Consider the following 13,787-nt stretch of genomic DNA (forward strand, 5'->3'; position numbering starts at 1 on the left):
GCAATATAAGTATATAATGTATACCTGCGCCATTAGCGCGAGTAGAAATGACACGACGCCCACCTCGACGAGGTGGTGCAGGCATCCATAAAGTGAATTTCTCGACGGTGGCTCTAACGATACACACTTACTACAATCATGTAGGCGTCAATCGACTGCGCCGGTGTTGGTGTGATTTTGTACTAATTATCCGGAACCACAACCACATACTTACTTTAGCGTTTTCTCTCTCTTCCAGCGAATAAGAAGCGTGAATTAGGTAGAAAAAAATCCAAGCGAGGATGGATTTTTTTTTTTTTTCTTCCTCCAAAGTACATAACAGGTGTTGCCGTTTATTAGAAATAATGGGCCCGCGACGTGGCGCGTGTCGAAAATAGCTTAGCTCGCCTGATTCGCAAGCGCTTCTAACGAGATTTGGTACCCGGAAAAATTAGCTAATGGTCAAATATTCCAGTATAAATATACATAAGCACCATACCTGTGATCAATACTGAATATGGGCAAAAAAGAGGCATATACACATACATGGCCGTAGGCTTTTTTGTAACCATATATATATTTGGGGTACTGTTAATGTCAACTGTGATAAACAGACACCCTGTAATCGTATCGACGTGACTACACGATCCGTCTTCAAGTGTCGTCAATTACTTTGCTTGTAGAAGCCACCATCTATAGCCAATGTGGCTACAGTTCCTGGGAAAATCATTTTTCGACAGGACCTTCATTTGCGGGTCATTTTTGTCAAGGTGGTACAAGGACAAGGGGCTGCGATCTTGGTCACAGTCATGGCATTTAAAATATCATTGTGTAGCCATACATACATGATTTCGAAAATAAAACTGTTAAACTTCAGTATCAAGTGACATCAAGTAGCATCGATTCTATCGAGGTATCAATTGAAAAACGTCACTGATACATTTGGACTCCTGTATAATACGTATATACAGGTGATACGCGAACGAACTTTTAAACCGATAAGATAATTAATAGCCCTGCATCTGTTTCGCGTGAGGATTAAACATATATCCAAGTGCCGACTATTACTTAAAACGCAGACAAGGAAACGATCATTACGAGGATAGCGATGAGCCGTACGGTAGTGCTGTGCACTCGGGTCTCATTAGCTCGGACTCTCTCGTTGAATTAATGCCACGCTCGCTTTACCAGTAAAATCGCGTTAATTATGAATCCGACAACCGACATTAACTGTTATATACACATGATTTTTCAGGAGCAACCTCGTACATGTACGTTATATTACATACGTACACGCACCTCACGTGGAAGAAAAAAAAAACATGGTTTAACAGTATATTTCACGTATGATCAAATCGATAAGTAACTATAACGAGACGATACATCGCCCAAGCGATTTTTCCGTAAACGCGTAGTGTACATACATGTATAATTCGCTCATCTGGACTCCCTATAAGTATATGGCGCAAGGATGTGAAATTTCCAAGTGTATCGGTAAAATGATCCACACGCAAATACCTGCATCCGTACATCTTGAATTTCTCTCGTAAGTAAGCAGAATAAGTATGTACAAGCGAGAGAGTTTTCGAAGGAATGCCTCGCCGCGCACCGAAACCGCCAATCGCGAGTGTGCATAATATATACCTATATTATTATATGAGAGACGGGGGGGGGGAGGTCACAATTTTCCGACGTTTCGTTTGTCGGGGGCAAGTTCGGGTTGCGGGGGGAGTCGAAGAAAGAGTGCGGCAAAAAGCACCGTTCGTCTCCGCACAATGCGAAATTACCGATTCAGAGGGGAGGGTTCCGTTCGTTGCGCGGGAGGGGGATGCTCTCCTCTGTACGGTAATGTTAACGGAAAGAGCGAGAGAGGTTTTTTTTCCCCCCTTCAATATACTCGGTTTAACCTGGTGATAGTCCAGGGTGGATTTGGCGATTTACCGGGAGTAAGTTACATGTACTTGTGAAAATATAAAAGGAGGGTGAGGAAAATTCGTTTTTTTTTTTTTTTTCTTCCCTTTCGTACTTTCTGATTGGTGCTTGTGCCGTTGATGCTGTCGACGGTTGATGAAATGTACATTGTGTCGTATTCTCTCTTTGTAAAATCGTCTTATTGTTTCGGAATTTTACTCGCGTGAAATTGGTACGAAAAAAAAAATACCGCTTGAAATTATTTCTACTATTTTTCTGCTAGACATTGTTGAATGTATATTTTATTTGTTTCAACCAAAAAAAATCCTACGCGATATTTTCAGATTGTTTCACTGCGCCGTTTCTCATGTATATATTTTACTTAAGAAAAATCTGAATTGAATATAAGAACGACATAAAATGGCATTTTATAAGAACATGATCCGTATAAATCTTACCGCAACAATATTTTTTACATGTACTTGACGGTAATTATGCCACACAATGTGCTACACAGATTACGTGTAGGTGTATATCGGTGGCTCGGAGGAAGAAGAGCTTAGCTCGAATTTTTCAATGTTATTTCAAATGGAGAATTCTGGAGCTAAAATTTTCTTCCTCCGAGCCATCACCGATGTAATATATCCACACGACTAAGTATAGGTATAGGTACACGAGAGCAAATTGCCCACGTCGCTGCAATGCACGTTTGTATTATTGTATACAGAAGTACAACGATACTTGACTCAGACGTCAACAGCTACGACGCTAGATGTCGTGCGTACTAAAGTGTATCAACTCACAAATGTATTAACATTGTTTCCCTTATATATTATATTCACGGCCACTTTCCGGTATATAGAACCAACTTGGAATTCGGCAACGGGTTCCACGGGTGGCTTGTGATGGTCGCAGGAGCGATCCGCAGCCACTCGTACAATATAACCAAAAAATAATCACCTCTAGGCTCAGGCGCCCGGCAAAGATACGGAAAATTTGTATCCGATTGTAAAAGGGTTCCTTCAGGGCCAAGATCGGAGGAACTCGTCCGAGCTCAACCCCAAACGAGCTAATCATAATAAAATCTAGAATGGCCTAAAAAATGGTATCATTCTTTTCAACCCTCGAGTGGCACTTCTAACGGTTAGCTAAGTATAAGTACTGTCTATAGTTGTACTAAACTGCAAGAGTATCAGGAATGAAGTTGCGATAGACGTGTAGTGTAGCACTGCTATACTTGTTCGATCGCGCAAGATCGATTGTGTGCTTATTACAGATTTAACCGTAAGTAAGTCCAGAACAGTACATAATATACTCATCCAACGTAGATATGGACGTATGTAATATGTATATGTATCGAGAAAGAGACATCACTATAGTCATAATAATGTACAAGTAACTGTTGTATGCATAAGTATGCAACCATAGTAGAGCACTGCATCGGTACATTTATAGGATATACCTACACATTTATAGCATAGACGCAAACAGCTAAGGCGACGATAAACATTTTGGCCGAGCCTATATAATATATTATATACAATAAAATCGGTTGCGCCTCTCTTGCGAACCTTATACACATACGAATGCAATGTACCGATTATCATGTAAAAACCTTCAAATTTGCACACGCGAATCTATATATTATACACAGTCCCTGTGAGCCGTAAGTACGCGATTTCAAGAAGAGAGTTGCAGGTGATCGGCTGTTAGGTACATATATATACATGTACTCATACGTATGGAAGAGAGTAAAGTGCGTTGTATAGCCCGTATACCGTATGGGCAGGCAACGCATGCCTCGTAATATATATAACTTGCCCGGTTATAAGTACACCTATATGTTTGGCCTGTTACTACTGCTCGTACTATGCACGGTGATGCAAGCCCGATATTTTGAAAGGCAACGTCTCATTAGCGATCGGAATAAGTAAGTATCGGTGATGCGAGAAAAAAGAGAGAGCGAGTATGAGAAGACGCCCCGGAGATGCAGGTGGGAAAGAGGTCGATCGGCCCGGAAAACGAGCTATACGGAGCGCCCATACGTACACACGTGTGTAAATACATGTATAGGTGTGTACGTGCACTTTCGCGCTGCAAATTTCCAAACGATCGCTCTCGTCTTATTTTATGTGCAAACTGGGTACAATATAATAACATAGAAAAACCGGTGTGCTTTGCCGATTTCCATCTTGCGAGTGTGAGAAAGTTCTTTTTTTGCCCGATACGTATCCATCACTTGTTTTTGCGTTTTTTTTTTCTTCTCTACCCACCCAACGATACCCCGTGCCGTTAATGTCAATGTCTCTGCTAATGGTGCCGATAGTAGTAGCGCGATCGCACACGTGTATTCAAACACGTCGATCAAGAGAGCGGCCGATGAGTCCTTTTTCCATATGCGTGGACTCACGAGCAAAGTGGAGCATCGGTTACAAAATCACGGGACACCTTCGCCCCCGATAAAGTCAATGGAGACACATACCGATAAGAGCAGCTCATCGTCTTCTCGCGATGGCAAAGGACTTTTCCTCTCGACTCGCGAGTTTCAGGGTCGTCGGGCACTGCCTGGTATATAGACATGTATATATATACACGTTCACCGTCCACTCGTCGAGAGAAGTATAGCAGCCTCGTATGGTGTATACCCGTGTTATATATACTTATACTATAGGCACGCTGACATAATACATCGCTACTCACATGGAGCACCATTACAACTATAAGTGAGCACTATATACCGAGGTACGAGGGAGAGGAAAAAAAAAATGCAGCCTAGAGAGAGAGAGAGTGGCGCAAGTGCCCCGTACCGGACTACCTCGTTTACAAGGGATCCCCGCGTGCTATAGGTACCGCGTTGTTTGATCTCGAAGCGCAAACACCCCGCGCACACGTAAAGGACTCGCGAATTCCAATTTAGCCACGGCTATGCACTCTTATTTTCCTCCCTCCCACCCCTCTCTTCGTCGCGAGTTCCACGAAATTGTGCAATTATTTTCGTTATCTGCCGCTGCGTGCTCCCGTTTGCCTATTTACATAATGTATATAGGTGGGTACATACTTGTGTATAGGGTACATCATGTAGCCTCGTGTACGGGTACACCCTATGTACTCTTCGTTAAATATTTCAAAAGGCTTCCACCGAGAGCGGCTCTCGTTAAAATTAATCGGGGGGGCCCTATTTAGAGACCCCCGTCCAACACTCTCTTTTTTCTTCCAGCGCCAATATCACATGCACCTTCGTCGGCACAGTCCCAAAACGAAGCCCATCTCGGGCCATTGTGTGTATACATATAGGTGATTCATTGCGGGTATACCCCATCCCCCATCCTCTCTTACTTCGGAGAAAACCCGCGATTTCCGCGTTCTTATTAAATCCTTGGATCTCCCCCTCCCTGGGCCCTAATTAGGGAAATAAAGCGTCCGCGTTTCGCGCCGGTGCACACGAGCGTCCATCGAAAAGAAAAAAAAAAAAAAAAAAAAATTTCATCGGTACATTATTTATACACCCGCGATTCCTCGTATACACAGTGTGTGTGTATAGGTACCTGGTATACAGGCGCTGCCTCCTCGGCAGGTGGGTATAAAAATCAGGCAGCCATCAGAGCGACGCTTCCGTTGCGTCACGTATGTATAATTATACACGCATGGGTCTACAATAATTGTTACGGCTCTTTGATGCACGTAAATTTATGCGCGAATGTGGACTGCCTCACCCCCCTCCCCTTCTCTCGATATCCCATATAATAATGTATACAGTAGCCGTTGCGAGTTGTATTGGGTAAGTATACGGGTGTATATTTATATACACGTAGAGGGAAAGAGAGGCCCGCGAACAGTGCTTTCTGACATCTTCATTGCTTCGGCGCGGCTTTCTCCGCACCTCGTCGAACCATCTCCGTATCCATGGGTCTCTCACTTCCGAACAGCTTTTACTTTGTCGATCGTGGTGTTGTATACGGGTGGAATTTCCGACTTTTTTATGATTTTACTTGTGGATTTTTATAAAAATATGTGCTTGTATAACTGGCCGTGTGTACTTATACGCGGACGTGGGTCGAAGTATCTTAAAAATCCCGAGATATGTGAAATAAATAGGTGTACCTATAGGTGCCCAGAGAAAAAAGTGGTCACTTGTATAAATAAACGCGATTGAAAGTACATGGGCTTACCGATTTAACATTTTTATTCAATTCAGAGTAAGCATGGGAAATACTTAATGAAGAAATAAACAGACGAGCTGGTTATTCTGAGCTCTGGTAGTTGAAAATATATATACATATGTTAATCTAACCGAAAAGTTTCGAAGGGTATTCCCGTGAGTAACGCTGGGTTAAACTTTCAAATAAAATCACATTATTATTATTATTTTAATTGTTGTTGTTATTTACCAAAACTTTAATTGACCGTTACGTATCGGCATGACCTTATCAAAATGACCAGAGAGCTTACATTGGAAATAACAGTGATTCGCGAACAAACGACGATATCGCATTACGTGCGTGTGCTAGAGTCACAGTGCCGGCGATAACAGAATTTCATTGCACTTTGGGAGAGAAAAAAACAAAAAAAAAAAAACAGGAACGATAACTTGGGACAAGCAACAAGTCGGTGTATAAACACATACACAATACACTGCGCCGCACGGAAGTGCGCAATCACTCAAGCTTGGATCGTATACTTTGGGCTCTTCCTCCATCTATTTCCAGCTCGCAGATCTCCACGTCATTGGGTATCATTATTTTGGATCCATCACGTATCATGTGTACGCATACCGAGACAAACACACATATAATATGCTCTACCGTGTAAACACGCGCTCCATGCCGACGACGACAATTACCCACAATTGGGCGTGGCGCATTACGTTAATGTGGCCTATACGAGTTGCTGCTCCAATTCGACGCTAATTTCGCCAGACGACGATCTTACGCTGAACTGTGAATAACACACTTTAAGAAAAAAAAAAAAAAAAAAAAAAAAAAAGGACAGTACTATGTGCCATGGGAATTCTCGAATCGTTAATTACAGTCTTGTCCGCGTTATGTCACATCGATTTTGTCGTTCTTCTTCGCGTGATACAATGGGTTTGACATCCGTCGAGTGCGTGCAGTGCCTCTGACGACTGTGGTAACGTGTACAACAATCTCGATGTGCAACTTTGTCCTCTGACGGAGTTTAAAAAAAATATTGTTTGCCGTTTTTCTAGTCGAAAGGCCATTTTTGACAAGTTTCGCCAAGTTTATACGAGGGTCCGTTGTTGTTTTTATTTTTCGTCAATCTTCCCGAGCATCAAACCGCAAAACCTGACTTTGAATTTGAATTTGAATGAAAAAGGAAAAGACGCGGAGGAGAGTCGAGCGAAAAAAGCAGTCGCAGAAACCAGTAGTACCCAGATGGTATAGAGCCAGTCGATGGCAGCACATAAATACACCGCTCGCGCGGCAGCTTGTCTTTGGCAAATTATTTTAATTGCACTCGGCGCGCATATCCTTCACACGTGTACCACGAGCCTCTTTGTTTTTTTTTTTTTTTTTTTTTTCTTCTTTGCAAAACTATCCTCCTCCTCCTCCTACTTGTTGGTACTTTTTTTTTGTCCCCTCCCCGTCAAATTTACGAATGACAAACTCGTTTGTCGTTGCTCCGCGAAAAAAAAGGCTCCCTTCCTGATAAATCTCGAGAGTTGCGTAAATTGGCGATATGAAAAAACCTGGCCGTCGCCTATAAATATATACATACACCCGACGAAAGTTTCCATCGAAACACGCTTTGAGATGCGATGCGAGGGGGAGAAACAAAAAATCGGATGCCAAAGAAGGGAAAAAGGAAACTCGAGCGCGGATGCGAGGCGACGAAAATTTCGCATTCGCCGCTGGTTTCGGGCAGTTCCTGCCTTCGATTTCTCGCTGCTACGCTCCTCGAATGGCAAAGCAGACCCTCTCTTTTGTATGTGCGGAAGCGCAGTACGCGATATAGGCAAGACAAGTCTGCCAACGACAGTTTGCACGTTGCCGGGACATGTGCCTACTTACGCTGCTGATGCGCTCGACAGCAATTATCCCCCCCCCCTCATTTGGCGTGAATTGCCCGCAGATGTGCACCTGATGCTTTTGCTGACACGCGCGAGATGTCGACTATGTAATCGTGTCTATTGTTGTCCATTGTGTTGGCGCAATTTTAACTACGAGAGCATCGTCGCCGTCGCCGTTGTTACTGTCACGTTTGCAAACAGCTGATCGAGATTCAATTCACTTTTTTCCATTTTCCTTAAGGAATTCATCATTATAAAAAAAAAAATCAAATGTTGTACAATTATATAGACTGCCAATTGTTTATCGATACAGTAGTAGTAGGTATATATATACACCTTATGTATGGAACAAACGAGTTTTTTTTGTAATCCAACGTGTACCTATATCCAAAAACGTTTTGGATTGATTACCAAGTTAATTCAAAAGTGACCCGCCCATAAATTCTCTATATTTTTTGTAAAACAAATTTGCAGTTTAACGGCTTTTATATCTCGTTGGGATATCGCACAGCTTGCAATCATACACAAAAAGAAAAAAAAGAGAGAGAGAGAGATAAGTTGCCGCAGCAACCTGTAAGCGGAAAAGCATCACGTGTGCAAAGGTACATGAGATTTATTTGCATTTTCCCAGCGCTACATTGACTTTGGTACCCTCCCCCGCGCTTTCACACGTCCACCTACGCCTATTTGTTAAACAATATTAAAATCCTCATAGGCACCACCTGTAGGACGAAATCTCGCGTTTTATTTCCAACACGGAATGAAGAATTTGCACACACTAAAGCGAAAATAAGTATACCTGTGTGTACGAAATTTTCAAGGCTCCGCCGTAATATTCGATACCATGAAGGAACTATTTTATGACCCGTTCCGAGACTATACCATGAGAAAACCATAAATCAATGGCATGACGAAAATAACGTACAGGTGAGTACCGCGTACCAATATACATACTGCAGGTGTTTACAATTTTTTCATTTCTATACTTGACTCGCGTCGCCTAAGAAAATAAATGTCTCATAGCGATGAAAGATATATATGTACGTGCCAAGAATTTTTAATGTGTATATTCCCTCCCGCCAATCGTTTCAATATATTGGCAAATCTAAAATTCAAAGCGACGCGTTTTTCGTTCAAAGTCAGCGTTTCATTGATTAAACGGCAATTAATTAGTTGCGTATACCTCCGTATGTATGTATGTATTACATCCGCGGTGTAAGTTATACGGACCGGTTCGCCGTCCTTTCGAGAGCATTTTTGTGCTTAACATACGCACGTAACTGCGAGTAAGTTTGAATTAACAAAAAAATACGCATAAAAGAGGGGGGTGGGAGAAGAAAAAAATTGACAGATTTATTAGTCGATTTGAGAATCGCCCCACTATAGTTCTCTCTCTCTATCTCTCGACGAGATGACTTGGGCTAAAACAGCTGCATAGGTCGAAGTAACTGAAACTGAAACTCTCACCCCTTGGTTTTCATTTTTCATTATCATTGTTTTTCTTTGCTCTCGAGCCCCATACTATTATGTACACGCATATACATATACGTGTATATACAATCTGCAATACGTACAACGAGAGCACGCGGTTCTTTTATTCATCGCGCGCTGCCTCCCGTTGCCTATACATTATACTTACCTACCTGCCGAGGAAATAGTCCGCATAACTGTTGTGCGCGCCCGAGTCGTCGCACACACACACACATGTCCATACGTATATATGTATACATATACGAGGGCTATCTCTCGTCGCGGCTTCGCGAAGCGTAAACTTGACTTCCCTCCATCCTCCCGTATATACATTAGCTCCCTTGTATATTACTTGTCACTTTGCCATACATACATATATATACCACCGCGGGCAGCTATAGACTACACAGTACACACATCTCGTTTTTCTACCCCCCTTCAAATCCCTCGCTCGCACACGTTGAATTTACGAGCGCGTACAACCATCGCTACACGCGGTTGGTTTCCTCCGTTCTCTCTGTACTTTTTTTTTTCTTTATTTATTTATTTATTTATTATTATTATTATTTTTTTTTTTTTCTCAAATTAGAAAATTGACTCGCGGTGTTACTTATATACGGCGAGCAAAGGGCTCTCTCCCTTCGAATCCATTATCGATGAATTATCGAGACCGCCTGGGTTACTTGATTTACAAAAGCGATTCGCCAAACATTCAAATTGGATTCATGTAATTTTCGAAAGGCTAATAAATCGTAAATCCTACGTGGTACGGATGCGATTATCGGGCTTTGGTTATTCACACGTCCTTTTTTTGCGAGTCCGCGTCGTCGGAGGTTTGACATGTTTATCGCCTATGCGCGCGATATTTAAGTTTTTGAGCGACCGATTTTCGAACTGACGGGGAGGGGGTGGGAATGAAATTTATTCGGAAGCTCGGCGACACATCTAGTGGAAGGACGTATGTCGTAGCGTTGCAAGGACGAAATATATATAAATAAAAGCAAAAATTTCGGAAGCAGCCAACAAAGCCGTGCATGGATAATATGCACTACAGACGTATACAGCGCGGACACGGGGCACGCAGCTCCGTTATCTGCCCGACAACTATTACTTACACACACGCGCGCACACAGCCATCAGCCGACGATTCGGCACAGGTGCTTTTACGCATTTTTTGTATACCTATATGGACGCGTGAAAGCTGTAGCTACGTATACAGGTATACGCCTTACCGCGATGCCAACAGAGAGCTATATGGTGATCGATCGGTTGATGGAGGGGGGGGGAGGGTGGAACGACGACATGAGCTAGCTTCCGGCCTGGATGTTATTGTATGATGTGTATACCCTCTATGTAAAGATGTGATACGTATACGTGAATTTTAACAAAGTGGGCTTATATTAAACCTTGCTTCCATTTCATCACTTATACGTTTCTCTAAATCATAATATTATAGGGTCGAAGATTATTTAATACGGTCGCAAGGGGCCTAATGTCCATCCAATACTGCAAGTAAATATGTATAGGTGATCAAAGGCTGGCAGGTTGTTTTTTTTTTTCGTAGGGGGGACGTGACGGTGCGGCCAACCAGAAGCGGATCTCGAAACGGGAGTGAATCGATCGGCAAAAATTATCGAGCTGCGACCCAGAATCCGAGGAATTCGACTGAATAATAATAACAACAGTGATATAAAGAGCAGAGAGAGAGAGAGAGAGAGGGAAAAAAGGATGAGGAGGGGAGAATGCACCGAGAGCCGCTCGGCGCGCAATTATTCGCCGGTCGCGGGGATCGATTGCGATCGGCGCGACTGTTAAACCCGATCGAAGGCACGCGCGCAAAAAGTCAAACTGGGTCGACTTTCATTGATGGGGGGAAAAATTCGACTCGGTTTTTTTTCGCTGCGACGGGACAAACATTTTGAACTGTGGTGTGTTACGTACCCCTCGAACCACCTTGATGAGGCACTGATGCACCTTGCGATTGATTGTTCAAAATGCACGATCGGCACACACCGTCACAAAAAAAAATCGGCGCGCGACTTACCGATTCGAGAAAGAGAGGAAAAAAAATCTTGTGGGTTTCGAGCGCGAGGAACAAGCGTCCGGCCGAGCGCTCGTGCACCAACTGACCACCGCGAGGCTCTCCTCCTCGACCACCACCACCGCGGCGGTAAAACCTCTCGCCGCTGCTCCTCGTCGCCCCCACGCGGCCGAGGCGAGATTTCGCCCGGTATATGGGCGAAGAGAATGTAATGCAAGAGAAGTATACAAGCGTTGCAGTTTTTATACATATAACTACCTATGTACTCCTATACAAATACACACCCATGGATTGTACCACCACGAGCGCGGCGTTCTCTTCTTATCTATGGGTTCGCGGAGCCTCGCGTACTTATATATATTTCCTCGGAAGTGCACACCGAGCGTATGCAAAATTATTTGTAGTGCGCTTATGCCAACCTATGGGCCATTGTCGAGCAAAAGAGAGAGATGGGTTTTTTTTTTCTTTACCCGTTTGCTGGAGGTATACTACTGTTATTTTTCGTTTCGTAATAGTTGCACGCAGATAAGGAGACGCGACTGTTTTTTCAGGCTCAGGTTGTTTTGAATACAATGTTTCCAAGGGGCAGAGAAAGAGTGCAGGTGGGTGGAGTGGCTTTTCACTCGAGGAAACTCTCGTCTGCGTGTTTGGGCACGAAAAAAAAAAAAAAAAAAAAAAAAAAATGCATTTTGAAAACTCACGTATTTTTGTACAGAAGGCGTTTCTTGTCGCTCACCTGAAACAGAAACAAAGGAAAACACGTCAGCGTCAATATTGTTATCATTGTCATTAATTTTGTGGATTATTGAAAAAGTGGATTTTTTTTTTTTCTCTCAACAGTTCATTATCGCTGTTGGATGGGAGATTGGTTTAAATGGTAATTTTCTTTTTTTTCACGCTGGATTAGCGAAAATTCACAAAAGAGCGTCTTACGAGTATACAGCAGAAAAAACGGATTTGTGGAAATCTTGAGAGGTCGCTTTACGGTCTTTTCCTCTTTTTTTTTTACGCGGATTAGTTGATTTTTTTTTTGTTCTTAACTGCGCAGTTTTCCCTATTGTCAACTCTGGCGAGAAAAACTGCAAAATTATTTTCTCGAGTCCTCATAATTTTGCACTTTTTTCAACCTCTGTGTTTTTTTTTTTATCTCAATTGGATACCCCCCTCTGAAAAAGCAGGAAAAAAAACTCGAGTTTTAAAAGACTTTCATGAATTTTCATAGTCACACTTTATCCATCGAATAAAATAACGTAACGATGTTGTTAGCCAATTAATATTCAAGTCAATTTTTTTTCCAAAGCACACGTATATCTGCAATTGCAGCGCGACGCATACATTGTAGTTGGAATTTTCGTCACGTTAGTAGATTTTTATTTAACGAAGCACTGCGCTCGCAGGTCTCCTTGGCGAAAACAATTTCAAGAGCCGTCTTTGACAAGAATTGGACGCGCACGATAAATAATAACAATGAAAAAAAATTTTTTTTTTTTTTCAAGTAACACACGAACGTAAACAAAAAGAACTACTCAGCCAATTGTATATTTTCATTGCGGCCCCTTTGTTGCTTAGCATTGGAGTTCTGGTATTTTTTTTTTTTTTTTTTCACGCCAAAGTCCGGCAGTAAAAATCAATAGGAAATAAGTTTTTATGCTAATTTTAAGGTTACTCCAATGCATACAATGGCACAAAAATTTAATTTTACCGTATGTTCTGTAAACTCGTTGAAATGGAAAAAAAAAGAAAAAAAAAAAAAAAATATGCGCAAACGTTGTTGCAACCTCGCTAATTTAAAAGTCAATCAGTTTTTGTTAAACATGGGAAAAAAAATACTCAATTCTTAGATACACATCACTATAGACTGGTAAAGCGGATAAAATCGATGAAACAAAAACGTCTCAAAATAAAAGCAGCGTTGGCTAATTAAAAAGCCTCTTGGGGGCACTACTTTTTTTCGGACTAATTAGGTCCTTGATCACGTGGACGGTGATGTCGGGGATAAAACAAGTCGCGTTCAATCGAAGAGCCCTCGCAGCGTGTCCTCCGGGTACAAAAAAAATGATCGATACGCTTCCACAATTGAAAAAATATACACAACGCGTGGAAAACGCGTTTTTGTTTTTTTTTTTTCATTTTATTTCATATATTCATCGCCTCTCCAGCTACGCGTAATTTCCCCCGATTAATTCAAAGCTCAAATGCCAATGTGTCACTGTATGGATAAAGCAAACCATTGTTCCGGGTCGCGTGTGCAACCGGTTCGGGGATCGCGATTTTTCGTACCACTTGAGGTCCCCCCCGTCCTCGAACACACGGCACTCGAGCGCGTGGCGATGGAATAAAACGTCCTCGCTCGGGTGG

The 13,787-nt window shown here is 42.4% G+C and overlaps 1 protein-coding gene across 1 annotated transcript in view; it reads right to left on the minus strand.

Moving 5' to 3' along the window:
• Positions 1-11,399, minus strand: part of LOC106635734 (uncharacterized) — a 43,316-nt gene extending 31,917 nt beyond the window's left edge. Inside the window, exon 1 of the mRNA XM_089592708.1 lies at positions 11,330-11,399. The gene's annotated coding sequence lies outside the window, so the exon portion shown is untranslated. The remainder of the gene's footprint in view (positions 1-11,329) is intronic.
• Positions 11,400-13,787: the final 2,388 nt, after the last annotated feature.

Source organism: Copidosoma floridanum, unplaced genomic scaffold, assembly GCF_036245765.1.
Source record: "Copidosoma floridanum isolate Cflo_tuat_1 unplaced genomic scaffold, Cflo_Japanese_pri ptg000001l, whole genome shotgun sequence".
Taxonomy (NCBI): Eukaryota; Metazoa; Arthropoda; class Insecta; order Hymenoptera; family Encyrtidae; genus Copidosoma; species Copidosoma floridanum.